Source organism: Bufo bufo, chromosome 1 (assembly GCF_905171765.1).
Source record: "Bufo bufo chromosome 1, aBufBuf1.1, whole genome shotgun sequence".
Classification (NCBI taxonomy): Eukaryota; Metazoa; Chordata; class Amphibia; order Anura; family Bufonidae; genus Bufo; species Bufo bufo.
This window is the reverse complement of record NC_053389.1, coordinates 2,378,433-2,405,069: the sequence shown is the minus strand read 5'-3', so window position 1 is coordinate 2,405,069 and position 26,637 is coordinate 2,378,433. Positions and strand designations below refer to the sequence as shown.

Below are 26,637 nucleotides of genomic sequence, written 5' to 3'. Positions count from 1 at the left end.
TTGCTGAACAAGTCCTGGAAGGGGTGAAGGGTGGCCCATAGCTGGGACCGTTGGTCCTTCATGAACTGTTGGCCCACATCCTCGATGGACCCACCCGCCTTCACCTGGGCGAGCATGTCCAGGAGGGTTTCCTACTCCCCCTCTTTTGGAAGGTTGCAGACAGGGAGGGCACATGCCTCCCTCTGCTTATGTGCCTTCATCATGTTCTTGTGGCCTTCCCCAGGCGTGGTCCAGGGTGACCAGCTACGTCACGACATTGAAGCGCTGATGCACGAGAGACGGGCCTTCCCAGGCCGCCTGAAGCTTGTCCTGAGGTACGGGGACCAGTACCCATACTTTTTGACCCACCTGGTAGGTCCTCTCACAAGCGGTCTGGTCGTACTATCACTTCTGGTCGGCCTGGGCCCGCTCCATGTTATCGTGCACCAGCTGCGACAAGGCCTGCATCTTGTTTCGGAAGCGCATGACATACTCGATGACTGACACTCCAGGGGTGGCTACATCTCCCTCCCAGGCCTCTTTCACCAGAGCCAGGAGCTCGAAGGGGGAGAACCCCATGGAGGCCTGTGGGACCTCTCGGTAAGCAAACAGCAGATGGGGATGTACCACTCCAAGTCAAGCATGTGGGAGTCCACCAACATCTTAAGCATCTGCTTTAAGGTGCCATTAAACCGCTCGCACAGGCTGTTGGTCTGTAGGTGGTATGGGCTGTGTAACAGAAGCCCTCTGTTTGTCTGTTGAAATATTGTGGATTTTGGGGTACTTTTAATGTATAAAAAGAAAATGTGGTTTTCCTGTCTGGAGATAATTAGGTTACCTACAGTGTCTAACCTGATTATCTCCCAGGCAGAGGGGAGACATTGTGTGGGACTGTCCTGGATTGTGTGATTATTTCCATTGGTCTGAGTGGTTGTCACGCAGTTCTCAATCAGGTCCACGGGGGAAGGCCCCTTCCATGGAGACTTGTATATAAGGCACCAATAAATGTTGTTTTTCTTACCCTTAACTCGCAGCCTCGTCTCGTGTTGTAGGGAACAGCTATATTACTACTAGCTCCTGTAAGAGCTGCACAGCTACTGGAAATTACAACTTGGCTTGGAAGTCTCGGGAGCAGCGCTACAGCACCACGCTGACCAGGGGAGAGGGACGTCACCAACGGTTGATACCGTTACATTTGGTGGCAAGAAGTGGGATGGTCCTTGTACCCCAGGAGGCGTGCAGGTTGAATGGAAAGCCGATATGAGCAGCTAAAAAGGACGACCCTCAAGGATCTACTGGAAAGCCGTGGAGGGAGTGCCAGCAACCGACCTAATAGGGAGCTGATTGCGGAGTTACAGCAGCTGGATCTGACCCCTACCCCATCTGGAGACAAAACGGCTCGCATAGTGAGGGAGTGGTTGGCGATCTATGGGCCAAACCCCTCTGAGGAACGGATTTCACAGATTTTTGCCCAGGTAGCAGCGGAAGCTCGAGAACAGAGGGAATACGAGCTGCAATGAATTATTGCCCAACGACCGCCAGAGCCACTCCCAGGCACCCTTACTCCGGCCACGTTTGCTGCATTTAAACAGGGGGAGATCGACAGCTATTTGGCGGACTTTGAAAGGCAGTGTGTACATCACCAGGTACCCCCAGAAGAATGGGTTACCATTCTATCCGGCCAGCTATCCGGGAGAGCAGCGGAAGCCTTCCGTGCCATCCCAGAGGACGAGGTAAAACAATACCACCTTGTCAAAGACACCTTTACTTAAACGGTATGCCCTAACTCCTGAGGCATACCGGCGGAAATTCCGAGATACCAAAAAGCGGGGATGTGACACCCACATGGAATGGGCTAACAAATTGCACCGCTACCCATTGGATTAATGGAAGGCCGTATCTGCAGAGAAGGTGCTACAACCTTTTCTTTTGGAGCATTTCTTCGATAATCTACAGCCGGACTTAAGAAACTGGGTAAGAGACCAACGTCCCCACACCCTCACAGGAGCAGCCCGTCTGGCCGATGAGTATGTGGATTCCTCCAGGCGACTGGACCCAGCGTTATCCCGACATAATCCTCTAGCCGATGGCCGGGTCCACATTGTATCCAGACCCGCTCCACGGCCGGAGTTTAGGGCCCCTGTTCCGCCTGGCCCCCCTCGTTTTGCTGGTCCTTCCAGAAATAGTTCAGAGTATTCCAAGGTGAAATGTCACGATGCCCCGAACCAGGACACCTAGTGGCCAATTGCCCTTTTGGCCCCCCCGATCTTCCTGGAACAATTCACCCCCTGTATCAATCCATGCTGCATCCCCTACCCTGGTTATCCACTGCGTGGACATGGACACTCACCCTGAGGAATATCTGGGGGTATTGTACGAGGTCAATCCCATTCATGCTGTTCCCGGGGATAATAGACAGCAGCACCAAGAGGTCAAACTCGACGGACAAGTCGCCCAAGGATTACGGGACACTAAGGCTACCATTACACTGGTACAGGGGCACTTGGTTCCAGCCCATAAACGTACGGGCCAAACCGTAGCTGTTCGAGTGGCTGGTTGAGCCGTATTTCGCCTGCCTACTGCCCGCGTTCACATAGACTGAGGAGCCAGATCCGGTGTAGTAAAAGTTGGCATAATAGAAACATAGAAACATAGAATGTGTCGGCAGATAAGAACCATTTGGCCCATCTAGTCTGCCCAATATACTGAGTACTATGGATAGCCACTGGCCCTATCTTATATGAAGGATGGCCTTATGCCTATCCCATGCATGCTTAAACTCCTTCACTGTATTTGCAGCTACCACTTCTGCAGGAAGGCTATTCCATGCATCCACTACTCTCTCAGTAAAGTAATACTTCCTGATATTACTGTTAAACCTTTGCCCCTCTAATTTAAAACTATGTCCTCTTGTAGCAGTTTTTCTTCTTTTAAATATTCTCTCCTCTTTTACCTTGTTGATTCCCTTTATGTATTTGAAAGTTTCTATCATATCCCCTCTGTCTGGTCTTTCTTCCAAGCTATACATGTTAAGGTCCTTTAATCTTTCCTGGTAAGTTTTATCCTGCAATCCATGTACCAGTTTAGTAGCTCTTCTCTGAACTCTCTCCAAAGTATCAATATCCTTCTGGAGATATGGTCTCCAGTACTGAGCACAATACTCCAGATGAGGTCTCACTAGTGCTCTGTAGAGCGGCATGAGCACCTCCCTCTGTCTACTGGTAATGCCTCTCCCTATACACCCCAAGCATTCTGCTGGCATCTCCTGCTGCTCTATGACATTGTCTGCCTACCTTTAAATCTTCTGAAATAATGACCCCTAAGTCCCTTTCCTCAGATACTGAGGTTAGGACTGTGTCACTGATTTTATATTCTGCTCTTGGGTTTTTACGCCCCATTCCTCTAGTTTTCCTAAATCCTTTTCCATTTGGTGTATCCCTCCAGGAACATCAACCCTGTTACAAATCTTTGTGTCATCAGCAAAAAGACACACCTTACCATCGAGGCCTTCTGCAATTTTGCTGATAAAGATATTAAACAATATGGGTCCCAGAACAGATCCCTGAGGTACCCCACTGGTAACAAGACCTTGGTCTGAATATACTCCATTGACTACAACCCTCTGTTGCCTGTTGCCTGTCCCTCAGCCACTGCCTAATCCATTCAACAATATGGGAGTCCAAGCCCAAAGACTGCAATTTATTGATACGCCTTCTGTGGGGGACAGTATCGAAAGCCTTACTGAAGTCTAGATAAGCGATGACTACTGCACCTCCTCCATCTATTATTTTAGTCACCCAATCAAAAAAATCAATAAGATTAGTTTGACATGATCTCCCTGAAGTAAACCCATGCTGTTTTTCATCTTTCAATCCATGGGATTTTAGATGTTCCACAATCCTCTCCTTAAGTATGGTTTCCATTAATTACCCCACTATTGATGTCAGGCTTACTGGCCTATAGTTGCCCGATTCCTCCCTACTACCTTTCTTGTGAATCGGCACAACATTTGCTAATTTCCAATCTTCTGGGACGACTCCTGTTGCCAGTGATTGGTTAAATAAATCTGTTAATGGTTTTGCTAGTTCACCGCTGAGCTCTTTTAATAGCTTTGGGTGTATCCCATCAGGCCCCTGTGACTTATTAGTAGTAATTTTAGACAGCTGACTTAGGACCTCTTCCTCTGTAGAGACACATGCGTCAAAAGATTCATTAGTCTTCTTTCCTAACTGAGGTCCTTTTCCTTCATTTTCCTTCGTAAAGACTGAACAGAAGTCTTCATTGAGGCAGTCAGCTAGTTCTTTATCTTCTTCCATATACCTTCCTTCTTTGGTTTTTAATTTGTTAATTCCTTGTTTTAGTTTCCTTTTTTCAGTTATGTATCTGAAGAATGTCTTATCACCTTTTTTCCCTGACTGGGCTAATTTCTCTTCTGCCTGTGCTTTAGAAGCTCTTATAACTTGTTTGGCCTCTCTCTGCCTAATCTTGTAAATTTGCCTGTCATCCTCGTTTTTTGTTTTTTTTTATAATTCCTAAATGCTATCTTTTTGTTTTTAATGATTTTGGCCACTTCTGCTGAGTACCACAGTGGTCTTTTCCTTTTTTTGCTTTTACTGACAAGCCTAATGCAATTTTCTGTTGCCTTCAATAGTGCCTCTTTTAAGTAGTCCCATTTCTCCTGGACTCCAATGAAACTGTTCCAATCTGATAGGGACTCGTATACCACTAATCTAATTTTAGAAAAGTCAGTTTTTCTAAAATCTAAAACTTTTTTTTTGTGTGGTGTGACTCAGTCACTGTACTTATAGTAAACCACACTGACTGGTGATCACTAGATCCCAAGCTTTCCCCTACAGTAATATCAGATACCAAATTCCCATTTGTGAATACTAAATCTAAAATGGCCTCCTTCCGGGTTGGCTCTTCAACTACTTGCTGTAGAGATAATCCCAGTAGGGAATTTAGAATATCTGTACTCCTGGCAGAACTAGCTATTTTGGTTTTCCAATAAGTCTCCCATAATGATAACTCCCCCCTTCAATGTCATTTTAGCTATTTCCTCAACTAGTAGATCATCTAATTCTTTGACTTGGCTAGGTGGTCTATATATCACACCTACACGAGTTACCTTATGATTATCAAGCTGCAAGGTAACCCAAACTGACTTTAAATTGTTCTCGCTAACTTGTATCAAATTTGATTTTATGCTGTCTTTCAGATACAGGGCCACCCCTCCACCTTCTTGCCTTCTCTGTCTTTCCTGTATAGAGAGAACCCTGGTATTGTTATATCCCAGTCATTACTCCCCTTGAACCACGTCTCAGTAACAGCCACTACATCTATATTCTCAGATGCCATTATAGCCTCAAGTTCATTGATCTTATTCCCTAATCTGCGAGCATTTGTAGATAAGAATCTGAGCTTGTCATTTCTTAACCTTTGTGCTACTGGCATCTTCTGGCATTGTTCCGGGGGGCAGTCGGACTGCTGGATTATCACTCTTTTGCCCCCCTTTCCTAGTTTAAATGCTCCTTAGAAAATTCTTGGAACTGTTCACCGAGGACATTCGTTCCTTTGAGAGAAAGATGCAAACCATCTTCCTTGTACAGTTCTTTTCCATTCCAACAAGAGCTAACATGAGACACAAAGGCAAACCCTTGGTTCCGACACCATTCACCAAGCCATACATTGAATTCCTTAATGCGCATCTTCCTGTCATGCTGAAGGTTATGCACAGGCAAAACTGCAGAGAATGAAACAGTTGATGCAACCTCCCGTATATCCTTTCCAAGTGTGTGAAAAGCTTCTTTCACCTTTGAAACCTCATTGCAAGCCAGATCGTTTGTCCCCAGATGGACAATAACATCCACTTCCCTTTCCTGTTTTGCTTGCCTAACAATATTAAGGATCCGTCGTCTATCCCTGCTAGCGGTAGCACCAGGGAGACATCTCACAACACCATTCTCCTCAAACTTCACACCTCTTATGATGGAATCGCCCACCAACAGCTGCTTACTATCAGTCCTCACCTTCTCCTTTTTGTCTTTGGCTGCAGTCTTGCATACTTTAGGCATGAGAGATGATTGTTTCTCACCCACTGTGCTTGAGCCATCCGCCATGTTGCTCTTGCACTCTGAAAGTGCTGCAAATGAATTATGGAGAGCCACAGACTGTGGGACATGCCTTCTATCTACAACTCTCAGTCTACCAGAACCTACAGTAACCCATCTTCAATTTCTAGGGGGCCTCTGTGGCAGTGGCATTGCAATGTTCTCAGTCTGAGTTTGCTTAATGGTTAATTTACAAATCTCATATTTCAAAAAGGTAATTTCCTGTTGCATTATGGAGAGCTGTCTACAGATCAGACAGTATCCAAACCTCTGAAGAGTGGAACCTGAAATAAAAGCACAACAATTCCTGCACAGAACCAGGTCTGCCATTGCAAAGAGGGGAAAAAATAAAAGAAAAATGTATTTAAACAAACAAATCTTACTTGTTTAGATTGTATCCACCTCCAGATTACCTCCTGAGTATCTCCTGAATATCTCCAATGCACTTGCAGATCAGCACTTGATTAGACCAGCACTAGATTAGCAGCCTTGAAAAAGCAGCAAGCTATCAATGGATACCTTACCTGCAGAAGTCCTTCTGTGCAACGATTTGGGCCCCCTCACTTCTGCCTACGTTTCCACCTCTACAGCCGCTGCCCACCCCGTGACGACCAGGGCCCAAGCTAGAACAGAACTGATTAGTTCACCAGCTCCGGAGACCCAGGTAAGACACCCCCTGAGTGACTAATCCCCAGACCTTGATAGATTGGGACCACCCTGAGGAGTTTGGGAGGGAGACTAGAGCGGATCCTTCCCTCCAGAAATATAGAGAAAAGGCAGGAACAGGAGCTGGGGGGTTGGACAACGAAGTTTTTATGTGGAACGCTAATAAGCTATAATGGGTCACTGAACAGGCAGGACAGAACCCCTACCAAAGCGACAGTTAGTAGTCCCCAGCAAGTATCGAAGTGAAATCCTTAGTATCGGGCACGACATTCCCTTGGCCGGGCACTTAGGAGCAACCAGTACATTACACCGGGTAACCCAGACCTTCTTTTGGCCTGGGGTACACGCAGACGTACGGACTTACTGCCGAACCTGCGATGTGTGCCAGCGAGTGGGGAAATGGGGGGATCACCCCAAGGCTCACTTCGTACCCCTGCCAGTTATTGAAGAACCCTTCAGCAGGATAGCTATTGACCTTGTGGGACCCCTCGCCAACCCTAGTCCATCCGGTAAGAAGTACATACTTACCGTGGTGGACTATGCTACTCGCTATCCAGAGGCAGTGGCTCTGTCAAACATACAGGCAGACACTGTAGCTACCACTCTGGCGCAGATTTTCTCCCGAGTCAGGTTTCCCAAGGAAATCCTCTTGGACAGAGGCACACAATTTATTGCAGAACTGACACAGCAGCTGTGGAAGGTCTGCCGTATTAAATCGCTACTTAGTTCACCCTACCATCCCAGACTAACGGCCTGTTTTGGAACCTTGAAGCAAATACTCAAGACTTTCACCAGCGAATACAGAGACTGGGAGCGATTCCTACCGCACCTCCTATTTGCTTATAGGGAGGTACCGCAGGAATCAACTGGGTTCTCCCCCTTCGAGCTTCTATATGGACCCCTGGATCTCATCCAGGACCCCTGGATCTCATTAGGGAGCACTGGGAGGGGGAAACTGAGAATGAGGGGACCCCAATCTTATCATACGTACTGGAGCTTCGGGACCGCATGGAGCAGCTGGCATGGGCAGTCAAAGACAACCTCCAGGCGGCCCAAGTGCGACAGAAGGTGTGGTATGATAGGGGTGCCCAACAACGCAATTTCTTTATAGGACAAAAGGTCTTAGTATTGAAGCCCATTAAGCATGATAAACTGCAGGCCTCCTGGTAGGGAGCCTATAAGGTGATAGAGAAGCTGTGCGATACAACTTATGTAATTGCCAGTTGTAAGGATGAGAGATGCGAAAAAGAGCCTTTCATATTAATATGTTGAAGGAATACTTAGAGACAACGGAGAATATGTCGGCGGTATGTAGCCCTGCTACCGAGGACCTGACAACCTACCCTTACCTGACCTCTTAGAGAAGGGGTCACCCGCTGATTTCCTCAGCCAGGTTCAGTTAGGGCACAAACTCACTCCCACTGAGAGGGAACAGTTGCACAACCTACTACAGGCTAAGAGCCTTACTTTTTCCCAAGAGCCTGGGTACACCACTCTCACGACTCACAGAGTAGAAACCCCTGGACAAGCCCCACTCCGACAGCCCCCTTATCGCATCCCTGAAGCAGTCAGAGAGGGGATGCGGAAGGAGATTCATGAGATGCAGAGGTTAGGGGTAATCGAACCCTCAGACAGCCCCTGGCATCTCCTTTAGTATTAGTGCACAAGACAGATGGTACCACCAGATTCTGTGTGGACTACCGCAAGTTAAATGACAGGACGGTGACTGATGCCTACCTATGCCCCGAGTAGAGGAGCTTTTGAATCGCATAGCCAGGGGACACGATCTAACCACCATTGACCTCTGTAAGGGTTATTGGCAAATTCCCCTGGCCAAGGAGGCGATCCCCAAGTCGGCCTTTGTCACCCCGTTTGGTCTGTACCAGTTTAAGGTCATGCCATTCGGGATGAAAAATGCCCGAGCCACGTTCCAGCGCTTGGTGGATAGACTCCTTGGTGGCTTCCAGGATTTCGCTTGTGTGTACCTGGATGGCATAGCGATCTATAGTGAGTCCTGGGAGGAACACTTAGCTCACGTAGGAATGGTGCTGGATCAGATTCTGGCCGCTGGCCTGACTCTGAAACCAGACAAATGCCAGTTTGGGATGGCTGAGGTCCAGTACCTTGGACACCGGGTGGGGTGTGGGAAACAGTGACCTGAGCCTGCTAAGATTGAGGCTGTCGCTAGCTGGCCCACACCTGGCACCAAGACCCAAGTACTGGCCTTCTTGGGTACAACCGGGTATTACAGACGCTTCAAACCAGACTATAGCGCCATTGCCAAACCCCTGACTGACCTGACCAAGAAAAAATTACCCCGACAGGTCCTGTGGTCTCTGAACTGTGAAACTGCATTCCAAGCCCTTAAGACTGCATTAGTTCATGCGCCCATCTTGGCTGCCCCAGTCCCTAACAAATGCTTTATTGTCCATACCGATGCTTCAATGTTCGGACTGGGGGCAGTTCTGAGCCAGGTGACAGAAGATGGAGGAGAGCACCCTGTCGCCTACCTTAGTAGAAAGCTTCTTCCCTGAGAGGTCAGCTACGCGGCGGTGGAGAAAGAGTGCTTAGCCCTGGTGTGGGCCATAAAGAAATTGACTCCATATTTATATGGACCGGAGTTTACACTTGTTACAGACCATAACCCGCTTGTGTGGCTAAACCATGTTGCAGGGGACAATGGCCGGCTACTGAGATGGAGTCTGGCACTTCAACCCTACAACTTTACCATCCAGTATCGGCCCGGAAAACAGAATGGCAACGCGGATGGATTATCCCGGCAGACTGATCTCAACCCTGCATAACAGAGACTGGACAGCCCCAGGTCAAACCGGGTCTGCCAGCGTGTTCCACTAAGAGGGAGCCATGTAACAGAAGCCCTCTGTTTGTTGAAATATTGTGGATTTTGGGGTACTTTTAATGTATAAAAAGAAAATGTGGTTTTACTGCCTGGATTTGATTAGGTTACTACACTGTCTAGCCTGATTATCTCCCAGTCAGGGGGGAGACATTGTACGTCCTGTATGGGGGTCTTTATACACAATGTGGTTTTCCTGTCTGCAGATGATTAGGTTACCTACAGTGTCTAACCCGATTATCTCCCAGGCAGAGGGGAGACATTGTGTAGGACTGTCCTGGATTGTGTGATTATTTCCATTGGTCTGTGTGGTTGTCACGCAGTTCTCAATCAGGTCCACGGGGAGGGCCCCTTCCATGGAGACTTGTATATAATGCCAAGAGTGGCACCAATAAATGTTGTTCTTCTTACCCTCAACTCGCAGCCTTGTCTCGTGTTGTAGGGAACAGCTATATCACTACTAGCTCTTGTAAGAGCTGCACAGCTACTGGAAATTGCAACTCGGCTTGGAAGTCTCGGGAGCAGCTCTACAGCACCATGCAGACCAGGGGAGAGGGACTTCGCCAACGGTTGATACCGTTACAGGCTGGTCACCAGATGTTGCACCTGTGTTTGCCTACAGAGGGACTCCATCAATTGCGACATCAACTGGGTCCCCCGGTCGGTGAGCATTTCCTGGGGAAAGCCCACTCTGGAGAAAATCTCCAGCAAGGCTGTGGCCACCTTGTCGGCCCGAATGGATGACAAGGCTACCACCTCTACTACTGTCAATATGAGCCATGTCCCAGAGCTGCTGGGAATGGACAGCGGTCCAATCAGATCCACAGCCACCCTTCTGAATGACTCTTCAATTATGGGCAGCGTTACTAGTGGGGCTTTGGGGCTTTGGGGCCTTCCCCACCCGCTGGCAGGTGTCACATTAACGGTAGTAGGCAACCACATCGGCCCCCATCTTTGGCCAGTAGAAATGCTGGGCTAATCTGGCCTTTGTCTTAGTGACCCCTAGGTGTCCAGCCATCGGAATCTCATGCGCAACCCGCAACAACTCCGTCCTGAACTGATAGGGTACCACTAGCTGTCGGTCCCTAGGCCACGCCTCCGGTGAGCCCTGCTGAACTGTGACCCGGTACAGCCATCCTTGGTTCCAGACCATCCACTCGAGGTCTGAGTCCAAAGGAGGGGCTGTGCCATCTGTTCCTTGAGAGCGGTCAGTCTGGCATCAGCCACTAACGCTGCCTGAAACGCTCGACTGGATGTGGCCAGAATAGACGAGACCGCCACATGCCCTGTCAGGTCCCGGGACCTATCTCCTGGCCTCCATCTGACTGTGCAGCCACTTGGTCAGAAGGGGGAAATTCATCAGACCCCTGAGGGGCCCCTAGGGCCCCAGCACTCCCACTGTGCATGACAGCAGCTATGGCCGCTGCCACCGCTGGTAGTGCCTGCTTCCCCTCGGCTTCCAACCAAGTCGCCAGTCCAGATGAACTAACCTGGCCCTCTGATATCCCAGTTGTTGAGGAACCCTGCAATGAGGGTTTACCTGGGAGCCCTACTTCTCCTGGGACAGCCCTGACTTCATTTGCATCCTCCTCCTCCGGAGCTGTCTGCCCCTGCTTGTCCTCTCAGTCACCACCCCTGAGGAAAACAGGTTCCAGCATGCTTGCTGGCCACACCCTGGGGCCTCAGCACAGCTGGCGTGAATGACCCCCTCCCTCCTGAGGGGAGAGGCACATATTACATCCCCCACATCCCCATCAACAGGCATGTTAGGTACATTAACAGTATCAACGGGATGGGCATGACATCACATTCTGGGGGATCAGACCTCGGGGTGTCAGCGGCCACGTACTTAGACACAAGCCGCCCCAGGTCCGTCCCCAGCAAAACACTGGCAGGGATATTTGAGGATACCCCCACCCCCCTTACTCCTTGACCGGCGCCCTAGTCCAAATAGACCTTGGCGACGGTTCTACTCCTCCAATCCCAGAGACAGTAAGGGATCTCCCAGGCAGTAAATCACCAGTTCAGGCCATACCAGAGTCATCTCAGTGCCAGTGTCTCTAAGTCCCATGGAAACGGCCTGGCCCACAGTGACCAGTTGAAAATTGTCAAGGGACCTCCCACCACCCCCACCCACACACAACACAGGGAACGGGTTCCGGGTCGATGAATGGGACGGGTTCCTCAGGCGCTGTGGAGACATGGCCTTGAAGTTTCCTGGCTGTTTACAGAGGTGGCAAAGTCAGTGTTCCCCCACCGATGTGGAAAGTGAAGCCGGGGCCGGTGCCCACTTGGGCCTAGGGGCAGAAAGTGTCTTACCCCCTCTCCAGCCGACAGGTTTCCGGGCCTCTGAAGTCCTGTTGTTAGTGTACTCGTCGGCCAGGGCTGCTGTTGCAGAGGCTCCCTTTGGCTTCCGGTCACGGAAGTACTGCTGGAGGTCCTCTGGGCAATTACACAAGAACTGCTCCGTGGCAATGAGCTCCTTCAGCTGTTGGACGGTGGAGAGCTCCAATCCCATGGTCCATTGGTCGACCGCTGTCAGCAAGGCCCGCATGTGATCGACCCAGCTCTGGGTAGGACCCTGCTGCAATTTTAAAAGCTTTTTCCAGTACGACTCAGGGGTTAAGTTGTACTGCGGGACCAGAGCCTGACCAGATGGTTGGTGTGGGAACATGGCTGACAGTAAATAATAATCCATATTCCTCACACCATACCTCTGTGAGATTGTGGAACAGCTCTTCCTGTATAATGTTTGTGCATAATTGCCAAAGAGAGCAAAACTAACCCTAAAATGTTCTTCAATTATATAAATGGTAAAAAGTATAAATCTGAAGGTGTCGGCCCTCTACAGAGCAATGAGGGGGGAGTCGCAGAGAGCGACGAGGAGAAAGAAAAGCTATTAAATATTTTTTTATTCACTGAGGAAAATAAACTGTCAGATGAAATGCAGAATGTAAAAGTAAATTCTCCATTAAAAGTGCCCTGTCTGACCCAAAAAGAAGTACAACAGTGACTTAAAAAGATAAAAAGTGAAAAAAATCGCCAGGCCCAGATGGCATACACCCCCGTATCCTAAGAGAATTAAGTAATGTCATAGCCAGGCCCCTATTTCTGATATTTACAGACTCTATACTGACAGGGAGTGTTCCACAGGATTGGCGCATAGCAAATGTGGTGCCAATATTCAAAAAGGGTTCAAAAACAGACCCGGAAACTGGAAAGATAAAACGCCAGTGTGAAAGTAGCCTAAACTGTGTGTGACGGACTGAACCATCACTGGGGCTGCTGGAGAAGCCTGAGGGCTAGCCTCCTTCCTACGGACTATGGACCCAGAACTATGGAGACCCCCTCAGACCTTTTGGGGTTACAAGGAACTATGAACCCTGCTTTATGTGTGGAGTTTATATGCCACATATTTCCTATTGCCCATTAAAGGTGCAGGGTGTAAATTCAGCAACACAAAAAGGGTTAACTCTTCACTGAGACTCCCACTGATTGTGTTAGCGATGGGATTAAGATAGTTGACTCTAGGAGTAGCCGACTCCGGTGTAGGGGTGTAGATCAGCCTATGATACACTCAGGAGATAATCCAATCACATGTGTCTCCTCTCTCCCTATTCATTCATTATGGAGGGGGGGGATGTCTGTTTGCATGTTGTTCATGGTTGATTGATTTATGTCTTCTTGAACTGTATACTGAGTTGATCTTTAAGAAAAGGAGTTCCTGTTTTGTCCTTCAACATAGAGCCTCATCTCATGTGTGGGGGGAACAGCTATATTTACTCTGGGGATTTCTATCGGTATTATACCCCCCTGGGATTACAACACGGTTCTACCCACTGGAAGCTGGATCCTAGTCTTGTGCCCAGGGTGGGTGGAAGACGACGAGACCTCAACCAAGCTGCGGCGGTTCCTGGGGTCGGCAGTGCTTATGGTGTCAAGTAGAGTGCTTGGAGTCCTCAGGAAGCACTAGGAGCATACATCAACAGAGGTACCCAGTCGGGGGGGCCAGGAGATCTGTTACACTGTGTAAAGCAGGGGTGCACAACGTTTCCTGGTTGGGGGCCACATTGCCAGACTGAACCAATGACGAGGGCCGAAATTAAAATTTTAAGGTGTATTAACAACTGAAAATTTGTACTTATGGCATATTGAAACACACATTATATACCATTAATGTCTAGTTACACTTCCAGGACTCCCATCTAATGGGAGAAATACATAAAAAATACATATGAGCAGCCACAAGACATAGGCATACATGTCTGTTACCAGATGGTTGGGGGCCGCACAGAATGGTATCAAGGGCCGCATGTGGCCCGCGGGCCGCAGGTTGTGCACCCCTGGTGTAAAGTAATTAACACTGAAGAGGACAGTATACTGTATATATATATACTACAGAGGACAGTATACTGTATATATACACTACAGAGGACAGTATACTGTATATATACTACAGAGGACAGTATTCTGTATATATACATACTACAGAGGACAGTATACTGTATATATACTACAGAGGACAGTATTCTGTATATATATATACTACAGAGGACAGTATACTGTATATATATACTACAGAGGACAGTATTCTGTATATATACATACTACAGAGGACAGTATACTGTATATATACATACTACAGAGGACAGTATACTGTATATATACTACAGAGGACAGTATTCTGTATATATATATACTACAGAGGACAGTATACTGTATATATATACTACAGAGGACAGTATTCTGTATATATACATACTACAGAGGACAGTATACTGTATATATATACTACAGAGGACAGTATACTGTATATATATATACACACTACAGAGGACAGTATACTGTATATATACTACAGAGGACAGTATACTGTATATATATATACTACAGAGGACAGTATACTGTATATACACTACAGAGGACAGTATACTGTATATACACTACAGAGGACAGTATACTGCTACAGATGGATCTGGATAGATTGGAGGCTTGGGCAGATATGTGGCAGATGAGGTTTAACACTGACAAATGTAAGGTTATGCACATGGGAAGGAATAATGCAAGTCACGCGTACATACTAAATGGTAAAACACTGGGTAACACTGACATGGAAAAGGACCTAGGAATTTTAGTGAACAGTAAACTAAGCTGCAAAAACCAGTGTCAGGCAGCTGCTGCCAAGGCCAATAAGATAATGGGTTGTCAAAAGGGGCATAGATGCCCGTGATGGGAAGATAGTCCTACCACTTTAGGCCCCTTTCACACGAGCGAGTTTTCAGCGCGGGTGCAATGCGTGATGTGAACGCATAGCACTCGCACTGAATCCTGATCTATTCATTTCAATGGGTCTGTGTACATGAGCGTTGTTTTTCACGCATCATTTTTGCGTTGAGTAAAAATTGCAGCATGCTCTATATTTTGCGTTTTTCACGCAGCCCTGGCCCCATAGAAGTGAATGGGGCTGTGTAAAAAACGCATTACATCCGCAAGCAAGTGTGGGTGCGATGCGTTTTTCACTGATGGTTGCTAGGAGATGTTGTTTGTAAACCTTCAGTTTTTATCACGCGCGTGAAAAACGCATCAAAATGCATTGTACCCGCGCGGAAAAAACTGAACAACTGAACGCAATAGCAGACAAAACTGACTGAACTTGCTTGCAAAATAGTGCGAGTTTCACAGAACGCATCCTGAACGCATCTGGACCTAATCCGTCACGCTCGTGTTAAAGAGGCCTTACATATCACTAGTCAGACCACACATGGAGGACTGTGTACAGTTCTGGGCTCCTGTGAACAAGGCAGACATAGCAGAGCTGGAGAGGGTCCAGAGGAGGGCAACTAAAGTAATAACTGGAATGGGGCAACTACAGGACCCTGAAAGATTATCAAAATTAGGGTTATTCACTTTAGAAAAAAGACGACTGAGGGGAGATCTAATTACTATGTATAAATATATCATTGGTCAGTACAGAGATCACTCCCATCATCTATTTATCCCCAGGACTGTGACGAGGGGACATCCTCTGCGTCTGGAGGAAAGAAGGTTTGTGCACAAACATAGAAGAGGATTCTTTACTGTAAGAGCAGTGAGACTATGGACTCTTTACTGTAAGAGCAGTGAGACTATGGACTCTTTACTGTAAGAGCAGTGAGACTATGGACTCTATACTGTAAGAGCAGTGAGACTATGGACTCTTTACTGTAAAAGCAGTGAGACTATGGACTCTTTACTGTAAGAGCAGTGAGACTATGGACTCTATACTGTAAGAGCAGTGAGACTATGGACTCTTTACTGTAAGAGCAGTGAGACTATGGACTCTTTACTGTAAGAGCAGTGAGACTATGGACACTGTACTGTAAGAGCAGTGAGACTATGGACTCTTTACTGTAAGAGCAGTGAGACTATGGACTCTTTACTGTAAGAGCAGTGAGACTATGGACTCTTTACTGTAAGAGCAGTGAGACTGTGGACTCTATACTGTAAGAGCAGTGAGACTATGGACTATATACTGTAAGAGCAGTCAGACTATGGACTCTATACTGTAAGAGCAGTGAGACTATGGACTCTTTACTGTAAGAGCAGTGAGACTATGGACTCTATACTGTAAGAGCAGTGAGACTATGGACTCTATACTGTAAGAGCAGTCAGACTATGGACTCTTTACTGTAAGAGCAGTGAGACTATGGACTCTTTACTGTAAGAGCAGTGAGACTATGGACTCTATAATGTAACAGCAGTGAGACTATGGACTCTTTACTGTAAGAGCAGTGAGACTATGGACTCTTTACTGTAAGAACAGTGAGACTATGGACTCTATACTGTAAGAGCAGTGAGACTATGGACTCTTTACTGTAAGAGCAGTGAGACTATGGACTCTATACTGTAAGAGCAGTGAGACTATGGACTCTTTACTGTAAGAGCAGTGAGACTATGGACTCTTTACTGTAAGATCAGTGAGACTATGGACTCTATACTGTAAGATCAGTGAGACTATGGACTCTGTACTGTAAGAGCAGTGAGACTATGAACTCTGTACTGTAAGATCAGTGAGACTATGGACTCTATACTGTAAGAGCAGTGAGACTATGGACTCTATACTGTAAGAGCAGTGAGACTATGGTCTCTATACTGTAAGAGCAGTGAGACTATGGACTCTTTACTGTAAGAGCAGTGAGACTATGGACTCTTTACTGTAAGAGCAGTGAGACTATGGACTCTATACTGTAAGAGCAGTGAGACTATAGACTCTATACTGTAAGAGCAGTGAGACTATGGAGTCTGTACTGTAAGAGCAGTGAGACCATGGACTCTTTACTGTAAGAGCAGTGAGACTATGGACTCTTTACTGTAAGAGCAGTGAGACTATGGACTCTTTACTGTAAGAGCAGTGAGACTATGGACTCTTTACTGTAAGAGCAGTGAGACTGTGGACTCTATACTGTAAGAGCAGTGAGACTATGGACTCTTTACTGTAAGAGCAGTGAGACTATGGACTCTATACTGTAAGAGCAGTGAGACTATGGACTCTTTACTGTAAGAGCAGTGAGACTATGGACTCTTTACTGTAAGAGCAGTGAGACTATGGACTCTATACTGTAAGAGCAGTGAGACTATGGACTCTTTACTGTAAGAGCAGTGAGACTATGGACTCTTTACTGTAAGAGCAGTGAGACTATGGACTCTTTACTGTAAGAGCAGTCAGACTATGGACTCTATACTGTAAGAGCAGTGAGACTATAGACTCTATACTGTAAGAGCAGTGAGACTATGGAGTCTGTACTGTAAGAGCAGTGAGACTATGGACTCTTTACTGTAAGAGCAGTGAGACTATGGACTCTTTACTGTAAGAGCAGTGAGACTATGGACTCTTTACTGTAAGAGCAGTGAGACTATGGACTCTTTACTGTAAGAGCAGTGAGACTGTGGACTCTATACTGTAAGAGCAGTGAGACTATGGACTCTTTACTGTAAGAGCAGTGAGACTATGGACTCTATACTGTAAGAGCAGTGAGACTATGGACTCTTTACTGTAAGAGCAGTGAGACTATGGACTCTTTACTGTAAGAGCAGTGAGACTATGGACTCTATACTGTAAGAGCAGTGAGACTATGGGACTCTTTACTGTAAGAGCAGTGAGACTATGGACTCTTTACTGTAAGAGCAGTGAGACTATGGACTCTATACTGTAAGAGCAGTGAGACTATGGACTCTTTACTGTAAGAGCAGTGAGACTATGGACTCTATACTGTAAGAGCAGTGAGACTATGGGACTCTTTACTGTAAGAGCAGTGAGACTGTGGACTCTTTACTGTAAGAGCAGTGAGACTATGGACTCTTTACTGTAAGAGCAGTGAGACTATGGACTCTTTACTGTGAGAGCAGTGAGACTATGAACTCTTTACTGTAAGAGCAGTAAGACTATGGACTCTTTACTGTAAGAGCAGTGAGACTGTGGACTATTTACTGTAAGAGCAGTGAGATTATGGACTCTTTACTGTAAGAGCAGTGAGACTATGGACTCTATACTGTAAGAGCAGTCAGACTATGGACTCTATACTGTAAGAGCAGTGAGACTATGGACTCTTTACTGTAAGAGCAGTGAGACTATGGACTCTATACTGTAAGAGCAGTCAGACTATGGACTCTATACTGTAAGAGCAGTGAGACTATGGACTCCCTACTGTAAGAGCAGTGAGACTGTGGACTCTTTACTGTAAGAGCAGTGAGACTATGGACTCTTTACTGTAAGAGCAGTGAGACTATGGACTCTTTACGGTAAGAGCAGTGAGACTATGGACTCTTTACGGTAAGAGCAGTGAGACTATAGACTCTTTACTGGAAGAGCAGTGAGACTATGGACTCTATACTGTAAGAGCAGTGAGACTATGGACTCTTTACTATAAGAGCAGTAAGACTATGGACTCTTTACTGTAAGATTAGTGAGACTATGGACTATATACTGTAAGAGCAGTGAGACTATGGACTCTATACTGTAAGAGCAGTGAGACTATGGACTCTTTACTGTAAGAGCAGTGAGACTATGGACTCTTTCCTGTAAGAGCAGTGAGACTATGGACTCTATACTGTAAGAGCAGTGAGACTATGGACTCTTTACGGTAAGAGCAGTGAGACTATGGACTCTATACTGTAAGAGCAGTGAGACTATGGACTCTTTACTGTAAGAACAGTAAGACTATGGACTCTTTACTGTAAGAGCAGCGAGACTATGGACTCTATACTGTAAGAGCAGTGAGACTATAGACTCTTTACGGTAAGAGCAGTGAGACTATGGACTCTTTGCTGTAAGAGCAGTGAGACTATGGACTCTATACTGTAAGAGCAGTGAGACTATGGACTCTTTACTGTAAGAGCAGTGAGACTATGGACTCTTTCCTGTAAGAGCAGTGAGACTATGGACTCTATACTGTAAGAGCAGTGAGACTATGGACTCTTTACGGTAAGAGCAGTGAGACTATGGAGCTCTCTGCCTGAGGAGGTGGTGATGGTGAGTACAATAAAGGAATTCAAGAGGGGCCTGGATGTATTTCTGGAGTGTAATAATATTACAGGCTATAGCTACTAGAGAAGAGTCGTTAATCCAGGGAGTTATTCTGATGCCTGATTGAAGTCAGGAAGGAATTTTTTTCCCCTTAAGTGGGGAAAATTGGCTTCTGCAGATTAACTCTGAATACCATCAAGAAACTGCATTGTTGTACTGCTGCAACCAAAGTCATCACCAGTAAAAGTTGTGAGTTGCATTTCACCACTGTCTACCTCATTATTACCACTACTGGTTGTACCACCATTAATGGTACTGGCGTCACAACAAAAACCATCAAGGGACTCAGCCGCAACAAGCACCCTAAGCACCCCTAACATCAAGGGCACCTCAACCTCCATCTTGGCTGATGCTTCCTACCACAGAGCGTGCCCCGGAGGATTTCGTGCTGTCCACCTTAACACTGTGCTGCCGGCCCAGGGAGGCTTTCTGCTAACCGTGAGTAACCTGAGGAACTGTGTGTTATTACTGGCCCCTCATCGGCCCACCGTGCACCTCACGTGTTGCCCCTGCGCTACTGGCTGGCTGCATATATTTTATTGGCGTCACGAACAGGATATTAACCCTTGCGCCATATTTGAGAGACTGTCACATGTGAATAAGCCCCTTTGCTTTATTGAGAGACTTTTGATTATTGTGCGCTGTTTTGGGCTACAGAACTGTTTAAACTGCTTGGAAAGTATATGGAGGTCCTATACTAGTCCCCCGCATAAAAATCGCAGTGTTAAAAGTGAGAAAATCCGACATTTGTGTGTCACTAAAACGGCTTGCTGTCAGTGAATAGACTGTTTATATGCATTTAAGATGGCCGCTCTTGTTTAAAAAGAAATACTGCGCCATCACTGTGGACAAGTTAGCGACACCCCCTGAAGAGCGAGAAAATGCAGTGCCGCCCACTTATGCAAATTGCCTGGTCAGGCCCACCCTACCTTTACTGTGTTGTTTCCAAGAGGCCAGCCCTGTATGCAAACGCAGCGCCGCCTCCTGTGCCCTATGAAAAGTCCTGCCGTAGTGTGGAATGGGTGGAACTATGTGTGGAATATCGATGTGCCAACCTGTTAAATGTTGGGACAAAAGCACTGCCATCTATGAACATCTTGATACTCAAAAGACTGCCCCATTATTGTGTGTCACCAAGCCCAATTAAAGTACTGACCAGTGTGGTTCCAAACGCCCGTTTCGCTGAGACCGCCCCTCGTGTGGTGGATAATGGTTGTGCTGCTCCTGTCATTCAAACAGACCTGGGAGGCGGGCCTAGTACTCAGGAAGAGCGTGACGTGCGTGCGCACGTTGGAACCAGAGACGCTGATTGCTGTAGAGGGATAGAAGCAAAGTGCCGGAACAGAATGACGGAAAGACAAGAGAGCTCTGCACCTGAAATCGAATCCGGACAGGACCCGGTCGCCGCTCCGACAAGGACTCCCACGCATATTACTCCGGAGCTACAGGTTCGTGTGCAGGAGTTGTGGGACCATCACTGGAGGGAGCGTAGTGGGGACCGCGGCCCTGTGTCTGCAGAGAGCAGTGCGGGTCATCATGCAGTCGCGATGTCGTGACACCAGCCACCGAAAATTGCCGAAAGGTCCGGTTTGGTTGATGATACCTCCGCCATAGCTTTGGGCTAGATTGTCCGCAGAGATAAAGTCGGCCCGACTTCCGCGCACCCATGCTTGCAAAAAGTATAATGAGGGACTGACTCGCAAGTTACTGGAGGCACCGGTAAAAGATTTCCCGGTACCAGTACGAAAACTGGGCCGAGTGCTGGACTTTTGTAAACAGCGGGAATTTGGATTTATCCGCAACATGGCAAATAACCGTTATTACTATGTTAATCGTCGATCTGTAAAGAGAAAAGATCTTCCCCCTTGGCTACAAAGCCTATATGTAAATGAAGTGGTTGAGTTCACCCCTGCAGAAGGTACACGTGGACCCTATACCACGGCAGTACGTAGGTCAGGACAACCCATGGAGAGCCAGGAGCTTAATCAGGACTCTGAGTCTGAGGAAGAGCCAGAAAAGGAACTTTCTACCGCCCCCGTGCGGCCTGATGCCAAATATGTACCACCAAGTACCACACAGAATCAGTATGCTACTGGTTTTGCAGGAACTAATATTCTCTGGCAACCCGCCATTGTCACCAGAGACCCTGATGTGAAGCCTAAACCTCAAAGAGAAAGGGTTAGGAGAAGAAGGCCTGAGCCACAAAACCTCACTACAGCTACGCTATTCCAACAACTGGCTGTACAGCAACAACAGGGATTTGCTATCCCACATTATGGAGAGGAACCTGCTGGCTCTTCAACACTGAAAAAGCCATCTGAGGAATCAAATCCTGTGACCAGGAGTGACCCTACAGTGCTTACAGCCCAACACCGTGCAGGACGTTTGGCATTTGCCAGAGAACACCAAGATTGGCAAATTCGCCACTGGCGCCCTGTGCTCTTCACAGATGAAAGCAGGTTCACACTGAGCACATGTGACAGACGTGACAGAGTCTGGAGACGCCGTGGAGAACGTTCTGCTGCCTGCAACATCCTCCAGCATGACCGGTTTGGCATTGGGTCAGTAATGGTGTGGGGTGGCATTTCTTTGGAGGGCCGCACAGCCCTCCATGTGCTCGCCAGAGGTAGCCTGACTGCCATTAGGTACCGAGATGAGATCCTCAGACCCCTTGTGAGACCATATGCTGGTGCGGTTGGCCCTGGGTTCCTCCTAATGCAAGACAATGCTAGACCTCATGTGGCTGGAGTGTGTCAGCAGTTCCTGCAAGACGAAGGCATTGATGCTATGGACTGGCCCGCCCGTTCCCCAGACCTGAATCCAATTGAGCACATCTGGGACATCATGTCTCGCTCTGTCGGGATTCGAACCAGTGACCAGCCATGTCCCAGGCAGTAGCTCTAGCCACTAGACTACCAACCCTTCTGGACATTTCCTTCTACTGAACTCTTTGATCTACCTTGTTCCAGCCTTGCCTTGTTAATCTCTGTGATTCCTTGCACCTGCTACTTCCTCTTTATAAGCCCAGCCTCTTGCACCAGATCCCTGCTGGTTATTGTTCTTCTGGACTTGATCCTGCTGCATCTACTGCTGTTCCTCTGCTGCTACTGCTACCAACTTGACTGCTGCCGACCTTGGAATTGTCCCCGACTACTCTTCTGCTTGTCCCTACCAACTGAACTGCTTCCACCGTTCCCGATCCGGATTGTCTGACCACGCTCACTGCCGCCTGCCCTGACCCACCGCCTGCTAACCGATTACGCCTCTGTCTGACTTCCTGCAACTACAACCTGCCTGCGGTCCTTGCCACTGGGCTCCACCTCCAGCCAGCTATCCTCTGACTCAGGTGAGCCTGTAGGATTGTAACACGCTCTATCCACCAACATCACGTTGCACCACAGACTGTCCAGGAGTTGGCAGATGCTTTAGTCCAGGTCTGGGAGGAGATCCCTCAGGAGACCGTCCGCCACCTCATCAGGAGCATGCACAGGCGTTGTAGGGAGGTCATACAGGCACGTGGAGGCCACACACACTACTGAGCCTCATTTTGACTTGTTTTAAGGACATTACATCAAAGTTGGATCAGCCTGTAGTGTGTTTTTCCACTTTAATTTTGAGTGTGACTCCAAATCCAGACCGCCATGGGTTGAAAAATCTGATTTCCATTTTTTTATTTTTGTGTGATTTTGTTGTCAGAACATTCAACTATGTAAAGAACAAAGTATTTCAGAAGAATATTTAATTAACTCAGATCTAGGATGTGTTATTTTTGTGTTCCCTTTATTTTTTTGAGCAGTGTACTTCTCACACATTAGGGCCCCTAGAATGCCAGGGCAGTATAACTACCCCACAAGTGACCCAATTTTTGAAAGAAGACACCCCAAGGTATTTCTTTTTTTTTTTTATTATACATTTTTTTTATTTTAAGTATTCAAAATTGTACAATCATGAGAGATGCAGGAATCGTACATAATCAATAATAAATTGTACAAGTTATATAATGGATATAAACAGTAACAGAAAATTGAAACTGTAAATTGGACACATGTGTTAGCTGTTAGGTGAAATCTGATACACATATTTCTCTTGGAATCTGGAATGTATATCTTTACTTTTTTCATATATTGGATAGATGACTATTAGGTAGATGTTTATAATCCTGCTCTTTACTGACTGGAGATTACTGTGTGTATTCCTGTTAGCAAGAATCGATTATTTGGTAGAGGTAGCTTGTCCTTGATTAGAGTGGCTGTATTTCATCCAGTTATCCCATCTACCGCAACATTTTTGGTAGTTGCGCACTTCAGCAGCCGCCAATTCCTCGAATCTATATATAATAACAATCTTTTCCCTCCATAGATCAGGGGACGGAAGTTCGGCTGAGAGCCAAAAACGAGGTAGGAGGAGGCGTGCGGCCATGAGCAAGGTGTGTAATAATGGAGGAATTTTAGGTGTAAAATCAGATGGTGGAAGACTTAATAAGGCTAATTGGGGATTTGATGGAATTAAAGTTTTGCATATTTTGTTACTCCTGTCAAATATATCTTTCCACCAACTTAATACACGGGGATATAGCCACCAAATGTGGAGAAAGGTTCCCCTTGACTCATTGCACCTCCAACATTTATCTGATCCTGAGCTACTGTATTTGGATGTGATGTCAGGGGTTTTGTACCACCTTGTGAGTAGTTTATAGCTATTTTCTTGGATGAGGACACACCTTGAAGATTTGTGTGGGGTAATAAATAGTTTGTTTAATTCTTGTGGTGAGAAAGATATTTCTAAATCTCTTTCCCATAATCCAATAAAAGCTGGTTTTGGCATGTTAATGGGGGTATTCAATTTTTTGTATATTTGAGAGATCGGTTTACTAATTGTAGTTTGGCTGCATATCCATCCTTCAAACCATGTGATTGGTCTGAGAAGTGTTTGGAGGGGGATGTGTTTAGTAATGTAGGTGTGAAGAAAAGATATTGGGGAAGGAATTGAGTCCGAAGTGGAAAGTAGTGAGGCGATTTCATTTTTATTTATTAACTTTCCTTCTTCATTGAATAGTGAAATAATAGGGATTTGGGATATTTTAAGTGAATTGGGAAGACATTGTTTCAATTCTAATGGGGCCAGTTCTAGCACATCTCTCACTTGAATCAAGGGGAAGGTAGAGAAAAACCCCAACTGGATTCTTGGAACCATTTCCATACTATGAGCGAGGAATTTATAATCTGATTGGTGTCTGAAAGGGAAACAAATTTTCCCTTATTACCCGTCAGTAGTGCCCTTAGTGAGAATTTGGTTGTGGAGGACTCCATTTCCACCCAGGACTTATGAGGTGGTTTGCGAAACCAGTCAAGAACTCTGGTTAAATGGATAGCTTTGTTGTAGAGTTGGGGGTTGGGAAGACCCATGCCCCCCAAGTCTTTGGGTTTTTGTAGAGTAGTTGTCGCCAATCTCGGGCTTTTTTGTTTCCATATAAATCTACGGATCAAAGTCAATAGTGTCGTGAAATATTTCTTTTAATTGGGATAGGGAGTACTTGCTGCAGGTAGTTAAGTCTTGGGATGATCAGGGAAGTGACTAAGTTTTTCCTACCGAACCACGACAATGTCTGGAGATCTAAATTTTTTAGTTGGTCAGAAATAGACTGAAGTAATGGGGTATAATTAAGGTTGAAAAGATTGTTGGGATCGGGGCCTTTTTTTATTCCCAAATATGTGATAAACGGATTATCCCAGTTAAAGGGAGATTTAGTTTTTAGGGAATTTTTCATAAATATGGGGACGCCTATGCCCATGGCCTGAGATTTGTTCATATTAATTTTGAAATTGGACAGAGGACTGAACCGTTCTAATAAATTATATATGGCAGTTAAGGAAGTTTGTGGGTTTGTGGTAAGGATTAAAAGATCGTCCGCGAATGCAGCGGTTTTATGTTCTTGTTTACCCATTTTTATCCCCGCTATTTTTGTATCTTGTCTGATGGTCTGTAAAAGTGGTTCCATCGTTAATACAAATAAAAGGGGGGATAGGGGACAGCCTTGACTCGTGCCATTTTTAATTGCAAACGGGGGAGATATTGTGTCATGTAACAGCACTGATGCGGAGGCATTGGAATACATAGCAAAAGTGGCTTCTATAAATGGAGTAGGGAAGTCAAACTTGTTCATTGCACAGCGCATGAAATTCCAGTTGACCCTGTCAAATGCTTTCTCCGCATCAGTGCTTAGCAATGTCAGGGGGATACCTTTTTTTTTTGCGTAGTAGATGGCATTGAGGTTTCTTGCGGTGTTGTCTTCCCCTTCTCGGCCTTTTACAAACCCTGTCTGATCTCTATGGATCAGGTCCTCGCATTTTAGCGAGAAGTTTTAAGTCTAAATTTAGCAGGGAAATGGGGCGATAACTTGAGCACTGAGATGGATCTTTACCCTCCATGGGAAGAATGGTAATATGGGCTTTGGTCATGTCTCTTGTGAGGGGTAGACCTAGGAGGGAACTATTACAAATCTGTAGCAAATGAGGAATGAGGGTATTACTAAAGGATCGATAATAAAGGGCCGGGAGACCATCCGGACCCGGGGCTTTACCGTTTGGGAGATTTTTTTATAGTTTTATTGAGTTCTTCCGAGTTGAATGGAGCAATGAGGGTTGATTTTTGCGTTTCAGTCAGACTGGGAAGGGTGATGGCATTAAGGAAGGAGTCTATAGTGACTGGGATTGATGAGTTTTGGTCACTTAACCTACTTTGTGGGATGTTATACAGAGATTGGTAGTAATCTTGAAACTGAAGAGCAATTTCTTTGGAGGTTATGGCCGTACCTCCTTCTTTTTTAATAATTTTGCTAATATGGTTTTGGACTTTCCTTTCCTTTTTTTATAAGGCTCATCATTAGCTTGGAACCTTTGTTGCCATTAGCGAAGTATTTAAATTGGGAGTGTAAGTAAAGTCTGGCTGATTTTGTATTGAGGAGGTTTTTTAGTTCTGATCTAAGATCATTAAGTTGGGAGAGGTTTGAGACTAGTAGGGACTTGTAACGGATCACCTCGTACCCCGACTGAGTACCTCCGTTGACAGATGCGCCTAGCGTTTTCCTGAGGTTTCCAAGCACTCTGGCAGACACCACCATCACCGAACCGAAGAAGCCTATAAATCCTCTTCAAGCCTATGAATGCTGTAGGCAGTTGAATAGGAAACCATACGAATAGGTTTACACTCCTAGCAGTCAAACTGGGACAGCATGCAATAAATCCTCCCCCAAGCATGAGACGACACTTCACCTTGAGGGTTAAAACAGGAACTGAACTTTATTTTAACACAAGCATTGATTTATACACATCTTCCAACAATGTTACCACCCACAGGGTTTTGTAAAAACAGCCAATCACATGCATTTACAGTATTCAACCTTCCCAGCAATTGTACACAAAATCCCCTTCCCTCTGTCTGTAATGCAATAAACAAAATACAAT

General features: G+C 46.3%; 1 long non-coding RNA gene across 1 annotated transcript; it reads right to left on the bottom strand.

Moving 5' to 3' along the window:
• Nucleotides 1–4,443: 4,443 nt before the first annotated feature.
• Nucleotides 4,444–26,315, bottom strand: LOC120986774. The gene is made up of 4 exons (XR_005775792.1): nt 26,197–26,315; nt 22,389–22,392; nt 6,874–6,878; nt 4,444–4,458 (listed from the first exon to the last, which is right to left on the bottom strand). It is a non-coding gene; the product is annotated as an uncharacterized LOC120986774 (long non-coding RNA).
• Between the last annotated feature and the right edge of the window lie 322 nt (nt 26,316–26,637).